We start from the raw sequence: 9658 nt of genomic DNA on the forward strand, positions 1-9658 counted from the left end.
GCTAATCTGCATAGGTCACAAACCGCACAATGCAGAAGAGTTGTGGACAGGGCTGGAAGAGCAGTCAGATGTTTGGATGACACCACTGAACCTGATATGGCATGGTCATGTGTGACAATGGCCGTAACCTGGTGGTGGCTCTGAGGCAAGGTGAGCTCACACATGTACCTTGCTTGGCCCATGTGCTTAACCTCGTGGTTCAACATTTTCTGAAAAGCTACCCAGAGCTGCCGGATCTGCTAGTGAAAGTACGCCATCTGTCTGCCCATTTTAGAAAGTCAGCTACAGCTTTAGCCGCCCTTGCCGTGCTTCAGCAGCATTTTCAGCTTCCAGCTCACTGACTGTTGTGTGATGTCCTCACACGCTGGAACTCTATGCTGCATATGTAAAGGATTTGTGAGCAGAAGGGCCATTGTTGACTACCAACATCAACAAGGCCGTCAAATTTCAGGTCAGACTCCACACGTAAGACCTCAGGAGTGGACATGGATGTCAGACATATTTAACATCCTCCAAAACTTTGAGGACTGCACCAAGATGGTGAGCGGCGATGACACCATAATTAGCATCACCATCAAGCTTCTCAGCATTCTGAAAAACTCTGCTCACAATCAACTAGGCAGAGCATGAGGACATGGAGCAAGGAAACATACAGGGGGATTACACTCAGCCCAGCCTCATGTCTTCTCAACGTGGATTAGTAGGCAATGAGGAGGAGGAGGAAGAACAGGAGCTACTTCCATGCGCTATAGATGGTACTAGAAACACATCTATATTATCTTCTGTTCAGCGGGGATGGCCTGAGGATAGGGAGGAGGAGGAGGAGGAGGACAGCATGGTCAGTCGTCCTGTTGGTGAGGACACGGAAGTCTTGCCTGTTAGCAGTCTGACACGCATGGCTGACTTTATGTTGCGCTGCATTTCACGTGACCCTCGGATTATTAAAATTTTGGGTGACACCCATTACTGGTTGGTGACACTTCTAGACCCACGCTACAAGGAGAACTTTCAATCTCTTCTGCCTGAGACAGAGAGGTGTGCTAAAATGTTGCAGTACCACAGGGCCCTTGTAGCAGAATTACTTAGAAAATTCCCATGTGAGAACGCTGGCAGCAGACATCAGAGTTTGTTGTACAACTAAAGACTCCAAGCGAGAGAGACAGAAGTACAATCCCACTCAGGCAGGGGAACAATGGCCAAGTTCTGGGGCAGTTTTCTCAGACCATCCCATCGTGGCGGCACAGATGCAAGGGGTGCTGACACAAGAATTGCAATGTTTGGGAAGATGGTGAGGGAATATCTTGCAGATCATACAAACTTCCTCCGTGATTCCTCTGTGCCTTTTAATTATTGGGTATCTAAGCTGGACACGTGGCATGAACTGGCTCTCTTCACCTTGGAGGTCCTAGCCTGCCCTGCTGCTAGCATTCCTTCAGAGAGGGTTTTTAGTGCCGCTGGTGGAATTATAAGAGATAAGCGCATCCGCCTGTCAACTGAAAATGCTGACAGGTTCACTCTTATAAAAATGAACAAGGCCTGAATTGGGAAAGACTTCTGTACACCACCAAGTGAAACCAGCGAAACATAACCTCAAATACATTCTCTCTTTTGGGGAGGTGTATTGTCATGCACCTCTTCACAACCACACATGGGTATGCGCTTCCAGATTTGGTCTGTTTGTTCTTATCCTCCTCCTTATACTAATCCTCCTCATCCAGAACCACTATATTACCAGGGTGAACGTGGTCTGTACAGTGCATTTTGGCCAAGGATGCTGTGATGACACTCTTTTATTTTTTTAAAAAAGAACAACACATTGGGGAATTGGGCATGAGATTACATTGGGCCTACTTCTTAACTCTGTCTCCTGCAATTCGTCCTGTACCTGCCAGTATATCACCAGGGTGAACGTGCTCTGTATGGTGCATGTTGGCCAAGGGGGCTGTGATGGCACTCTTTTATTTTTTTAAAAAGGACAACACATTGGGGAATTGGGTATGACATTACATTCGGCCTACTTCTTAACTCGGTCTCCTGCAATCTGTCCTGTTCCTGCCAGTAGATCACTAGGATCAACGTGCTATGTACTGTTAAAGGCCAGTGAATTTTGGGCAAGGGGGCTGTGATGGCACTCTTATTTTTTTTATATGGACCCCACTTTGGGGAATTGGGCATGACATTACAATGGGCCTACTTCTTAATTCTGTCTCCTGCAATGTGTCCTTTAACTGCCACTAGATCACGAGGGTTAACGTACTCTGTGCGGTGCATTTTGGTCAAGGGGGCTATAATGGCACTCTTTTATTTTTTAAAAAGTGGACCCCACATTGGGAAATTGTGCATGACATTCCATTGGGATGACTTCATAACTCGGTCTCCAGCAATCTAAAAAGTACCTGCCACTAGATCACGAGGGTGAACTGTTATAGACCGTTAAAGTTTGGGCTAGGTGCATGCGATGGCACTAGTGTATTTTTAAAAAAGGTACCCCCATTGGGGAATTGTTTGGCAGATCATGCACTGCATTGCAAGTCTCAGTGACCCACACCACTACATTGGCCCTAATTCTTAACTCTGTCTCCTGCAATGTCTCTTCCTTATCTCCGACTACATGACCTGGGTGAACATGCTATGTACTGTTATAGGCCTGTAAACTTTGGGCAAGGGGGGCTGTCATAGCAATAGTATATTTTTAAAAAGGTACCCCCCATTGGTGAAACCACATCCTTGATAGCAAACACTTCACATTTGTATACCTTAAAGAGCTCACTTGTAAAGCTCCTTTTTGTGTTGCCTGGTTGCTCAAATTGGACACAATACAGTTCATATAAATTTGATAAGGCAATGCTGTTAGTTTGGCTCAGTGGTTCATTAAAAATGTAGCTTTGTCCACTATATTAGTCTCTCTCCTTGAGAGCCATAACTTTGGCTGCCTCAAATGTAGAAATGGCGAATATACAAATGGCGATTTGTAAACAAGATTGAAATACTGTACATCAAATGCATTCAGACAATCACATAGCTGCATGTCTTATAAAACATTTACAGATGTGACAGACAATGCTCATAGTGACACAATCTTGATAAATGTTTGTTTACTCACTTCACAAACAGTTCAAAGCCTCTATATGTTTGCTATTTGTCATTGTAAAACAATAAGGTTTACTGAAACTCTGCCTGTGGTGGTTTGATCTAAATCCTTGTGGCTTTTATTGTCTAGGGGTTTATGGCCACTCGTCTGATGAGTCCATGATATCTCAGTTTCATCTAACCTTGAAAAGTGGCCACTTGAATGTCTGGGTGAAACTAGAGTTACTACATAGTGTAAATCACTATATAAGACCAGAGAAATATGACTAAGACAGATGCCAAAACTGGGGTACCTGTACTTGTACAGTGTGCTGATACCTGCATAGTTGGGGACGCCCATGCAGTGCAGGTAATCTCCCAGGGGTTCTCTGTCTTGGTGTTGCTTCTTGGATATTCCAGATGGATGATATTTAAAAGCCTCTTGGTGATGATCTAAGTAGACTGCATGAAGTTATTCTTCATATATACGTAATCACTATATTTATGTAATCCTTATATGTACTTGTTAACCTTTGTATGTGATTGTTAACATATACAAAGATGTACGTACTCACACTATTCAATCTTAATATTCCTTGAATTTTGTATGTTGCAATGAAATTGCTTTGTATTGCAAGGATTAGCCTTTTTTAAAGCTGTATCTAAACCTTAGTGATAAAAAGATGGCAAGCACAATTGCCAAATTCTCCTGTAAATAAATCTGCAAAGAGGGAACCATCATGGGCCCATCCACTATGTGGGTTCCAAGACCTTATGGGGTGCATATGACTGACTATGCAGCAGGGCTCACCTTCCTGCCAATGTTTAAAACCAAGGAGTATGGGAGTGCAAAATACATATTGTGAAGTTGATTTTTTAATGGGCACATAAACTATGTGGGTTCCAAAGCCTAATGGGGTGCATATGACTATGCAGCAGGGCTGGCCTTGCTGCCAATGTGTAAAACCAAGGAGTACGGGAGTACAAAATGCATATTGTGAAGTGGTTTTTCTTGGTCCCATCCACTATGTAGGTTCCAAGGCCTAATGGGGTCCATATGACTAACTATGCAGCAGCGCTCGCCTTCCTGCCAATGTATAAAACAAAGGAGTATGGAGCCCAAAATGCACATTGTGAAGTGGATTGTCCTGGGCCCATCCAGTATGTGGGTTCCAAGGCCTAATCGGGTGCATATGACTGACTATGCAGCAGGGCTGGCCTTGCCGCCAATGTGTAAAACCAAGGAGTATGGGAGTACAAAATGCATATTATGAAGTGGTTTTTCTTGGTCCCATCCACTATGTGGGTTCCAATTATCTAATGGGATGCATATGACTGACTATGCAGCAGGGCTCACCTTCCTGCCAACGTGTAAAGCAAAGGAGTACGGGAGTTCAAAATGCATATTGTAAAGTGGATTTTCATGGGCCCATCCACTATGTGGGTTCCAAGGCCTAATGGGGTGCATATGACTGACTATGCAGCAGGGTTTGCCTTGCTGGCAATGTGTAGAACCAAGGAGTACAGGAGTGCAAAATGCATATTGTGAAGTGGATTTTCATGGGCCCATCCACTATGCGGGCTCCAAGGCCTAATGGGGTGCATATGACTGATTATGCAGCAGGGTTTGCCTTCCTGCCAATGTGTAAAACAAAGGAGTACGGGAGTACAAAATGCATATTGTAAAGTTGATTTTCATGGGCCCATCCCCTATGTGGGTTCAAAGACTTATTGCGGTGCATATGAATTGGTAGCATTGCAGGCCTTGAATTCAACGCAACACTTTTTCAGGAGTCCCCCTGGACATTTTATGACAGGGGTATTGTGGTACGTTGTAATTCTTGACAGCCCATCCACTCACAGCATAGGCTACAACAGCTTAGGAGACCCACGGTTTCATAATGGCCCTTTAAGAAGATTAATGCCGCCTGATACACCAGTAAAAATAGGCTCTGTGACTTTAAGAGTCCCTCCTTTGTAAATGAAACAAGATGGGTCTGCTTATGTTTCTCACACCACATGGCCAGCTAGGGGTGTTAAATGTTACAATGACATTTCCCAGTGAATGCATTTATAGTGGTTGAAAGCAATGTCAAAGTTGAAAAACGCTTCATAAACGCTGCGTCTGAATTAAGCCTAAGTGGGGGAGGAAATTTTTGGTCTGCGGTTAAATATTTGGCCTTACAGGCAAGTAATTAACCTGCAAAGGATGCACCTTGACATATTTCCAACCAAAACCCGTTTTGGTTTAGTTTTAATGTGTTTTTTGTGGCACCATGAAAAATGGCATGAATCTCGGAAAACAATGATTAAAGCCGTGAACTAGGAGTCAGGAATGCTTCCAGGGGCGATCCCCATGAGGTTCCAGTGTCACTTGAGCAGTGTCTCCATAATTTTCAGATGTTTTTAGACCTTAAAAGGACTCCCGGGGGGATAGCGGTAAAAATACTAGGGTATCATATTCTGTGAGGGGGCTACCCCAACCCTTGCTACATTATTAAGACGTGAACTACCTTATATTATACCCTGATATTAGCGCTTTTTACCGCACAATTGGTGGTCTTGTATCTATTTCTATGTCGCTACATAGTAGTGGGCCCCAAGAATGATTTTCTCTGGTGGGCCCAAGGTGCTCCAGTCCGACGCTGTATGTTAGTAGTGGAAGAGATCACTTGGTGATCATATGTTAGGCTGTTTTGCCATAGTTGTTTTTAAAGAAACGTGCCTCCTGTCTTCCTCCTGCCGCACCTCAGTGAGTACGATCTCTACAGTGCAAATACTTTACTTCTGAATATTCTTATGTGTTGTAGTTTAGGCTTCTTGCTATTCTATTGCTGAAATGGAGTTTTCTCAGTAGCTTTACCTGGTAGTCTGTTTTGAAGATATTAAGTTGTCTTGATTGCTTCGCCCCAATATGTTGTTGGCAAATCTGCATCAAGTAGCATACTTCATTACGCTACACCATTTTGTTCAGGGTTTAATGGTACAGTTGTCTGAAACATGATTCTATTTTTCCTTAAGACATTTTGTGTTTCGTTACTTGTATATTCAGAATCTGGACTCTGAAATTTTGGCATTCTCCCAAATTTTTAATCTACTTCAGGGAGATATATTTCAATTTTCTCTGTAACTTCATCTTTACTGTAAAGCAGATAGACAACTGTATATCTTGAATAATCAATGATAAATATGATATAATATCTCAGAAGCTGTTCTGATTTTTTAGTACTATTCTTTAGAAAGGATTTTCTTATTATTTTCCCTTTAAGACAGATAGTACATTTATTTGTCTATTTTACACAGATCACCATAAATACATCAGCACGTTGTTGTTGTTTTTTTTAAATAACTTTTTTATTGCTTCCTGGTCTCTATGTGCAAGATGCCTGTGCCATATATAAATACAATTTTTGTGATGTTCATAAACTTTCCTTGCATTTTAGCTGGTACAACTCTTATTTGATTTGCCCTTTTGATAGTGTGTGACTTTCCTTTGAGATGATATAACTGTCATGTTTAAATGTAACTTAATTACAGATAACAGATTGCTTGTAATACTAGAGACATAGAGCATAACCTTTCATGTGAACTTTCTGCTTTGTGTCGAGGAGACTTGAAAATTAACGTAACCATCTGTTATTTTCTCTGAATTTTTATACTGAAAACTGGCCAAGATCACTTTCTCTGACTTACTTTGATCAAGGTTAGAGAAGAATCTTTTGCCATTAGTTATATTACTAGTTGCCCCAGTGTGTATACACCATGCATGCTTTGATGTATTTGTATTGACAGTAAGCACAGATTCAGTATTTGAAGTGTCATATTCTTTAGTAATGACACTTTAAACACTTTGATGATTACTTTTCTTTTTCAGTTTATACATTCTAGCTTTCCAGACCATGCCGTCAGCCCTTAGGTGCCATTATTTCTTAGAAACGAAACATTCACATGTTTCCTTCAAATTACATTTATTTTTGGGTAGCTTTTCGGTTTTTAAAGCGGATTCTACTTTGGATACCCCAATGCTGCTTACACTTTCTGTTTTTCACTTATACTCATCTACAAGCTTTCCTGACATACTCTAATGTAAGCTCATAATATGGGCGCACATCTAGTGCAGTTACAAGTGTTTTATATCTTTCTTATGCAATCCTGTATATTTTGGCCTTTATTTTGCTTAGACTGATATAGCTTTCTCATTTCTGCTGAAATTTATCATTTAATGCACTTTCTACAGCTGTTCCCATATTTCTTTTGCAGTTTCACATTTACATGCATCCACAATCTGATCATCATCTATGCTGAGGGAGATAGTGCTTTGTGCTTTTTTATCCTTCTCTACTCAGTCTTCTGGCAGTGGGTCAGGTTTAGATACCTGTGTATTTCCACGTACCTTCTCTTATCAGCTGCATATTTAACTTGAATTTCCAGGATTTGTAGTTCTGGTTAGTCAGATTTTCTCATTTTGAACTTCAAAGAGTTGCTGCTGGCTGCCATCTTTGCTTCTTCTTAGCACACTGTTGTTCTTCTGGGTTTTTGGAATTCTGCGCCCTTAACTCGCCTACAAATGTTGCTAGAGCGTGCCCGGTACATTATTTTGTCTGCAAATAACATTAGGTCCCCATCAAAATGGTGGCGATGCTCGTGCGGTCGCATCTAAAAGTCTATACTAATTCTCAAACTGCGCATGCGCTACCCACCCGCCTAGAGGACCAGCGAAATATTTATGGTCTCCATTCCTGCACACTCCCACGCTAGTTATCTGGGCACATGGGTGGCACATGCACAAATTGAGAATTAGTATAGACTTTTAGATTCGACAGCTCATGCGCTGCTGACAGCACCATTTTGATGGAGACCTAATGTTTTTTGCCGGCACAATAAAATATTGTGCAGGCATGATATTTAAAATAGGAGTCAGGTCACAGATGCATAAGTGACCTGTCATTCAAGCAGGAGGCAAATGGACAAGAAGAGACTGCCTTTAGTCCCACCCTATAGTCCTGCCCCGATGCACAAAAACATGATTACAGCAAAGCTTTAAACTTTAATTACACAAGAACCACAAAACGCAGGAATCATTGAAATCAGTATTACAGCACTAATATAGCACCATCTGTAGTGTACATAGCAAAATCCTGCTTACAGGTTCTCTTTAACTTGACTATCCTTCTTAGTGTTACAACAATATTGAGTATTGTATGTCACTAACTAAATATGTATTTGCACCAAGTAATTGCAACTTATTTCTTAGAATACAAAGTAGAGAAATGGGAATAGCAGATAGATGTTGAAAAATAAGTTCCATACCATAATTCTAGATTCTCTTAACTCCTTTCTTTTGTGGTAGGTATGGAATTTACACTCAATAGGCAGCAGTGTTTGCAGATCTGTATTACATAGATGGTGTGCTACCTAGTCATGTCATTGGAACCTATCAAATATTTGTTTTAACTAATCTTCCAGAAAATGTAAATTCTGCCGTAAATGGAAAATACATGTGTTTAACACAGGTCATAGGAGAGCCATGTAGAACAATAATGTCGTCGGCCACTGACCAAAGTCATCAGTGAGGCTATGTCATTCTAATATGACAAGAATCTGGATTATCCTGAAGGTAGTAAGATAATTGTACAGCAGCACTGATTAAAAGGAGATTTCTTTGCATATATTAATATTAAGTTAAACAAAACCTATTTCTCAATTTTCTTGTTAAATTAAATTGGTCTGTAACATTAACAGTTCTTCAGCAGAGGATGTGTAAGACATTATGAAAGATACCTACTATGGCACCTTTTGCTTTACCATTGTGCCACAATTTTACTTATTGAAGTGCAAATTTGGCTTGCAAGTGCACTGGTGGGCATATGAGTGCACTTGCCGTCTATAGTTCTTCCTAACTTCTCTCCGCCTGTGCCATCCACTGCTTCTTGAGTGATAGTGCAGATCAGAAGTGATGTTACATAGCAGAGCATCAAATTCTACGGTCAAAAAAGAAGTAGGCAGTGACAGTAGCTAAGAGGATCCTTAAACTGCAAGTGGGCTGATATGTCCACCAGTGCACTTGCAAGCCTAATTTGCATATCAATAAATGTTGAATTATGGTGTAACGGCGTAGCGAATGATACCATAAAAGGTATCATTGTTAATATTTTACACTGCCCAATCCTGCAATACTTCTTCTTGAACGGGTAGTGTTATGGACGGGGTCCTTTTAAGACTTTTAACATTGGCTTCACATGAGCAAATTACACTCCATAGCCACCTTTCAATGACAGCGCAAATTCCTATTAGTATAAATTAACTGGTTGTCCTCTGTAGGACATTGCCATAGCTTTAGGTATATAATGTAATATGCTAGTATTTAAATATTTCAAATCCTTTACCCTTTCCTTCAGGCGAGGTTCCCACAGAGTGAATTAACTGCAGAGATCCTACAGCAGAGGTCCTTAAGTTCAATATTTACCACTGTCGTTGTGAGCAAGCTGCAGGGGGTGTCACACACTTCACCCTTTGTAATGCAAAGGGTGACATCCACAGTAAATCGACATATAGCAGATCTCAAACTGAAACTCTTGTTGATCTAAAC

The sequence above is a fragment of the Ranitomeya imitator genome, chromosome 1, assembly GCF_032444005.1.
Source record: "Ranitomeya imitator isolate aRanImi1 chromosome 1, aRanImi1.pri, whole genome shotgun sequence".
Taxonomy (NCBI): Eukaryota; Metazoa; Chordata; class Amphibia; order Anura; family Dendrobatidae; genus Ranitomeya; species Ranitomeya imitator.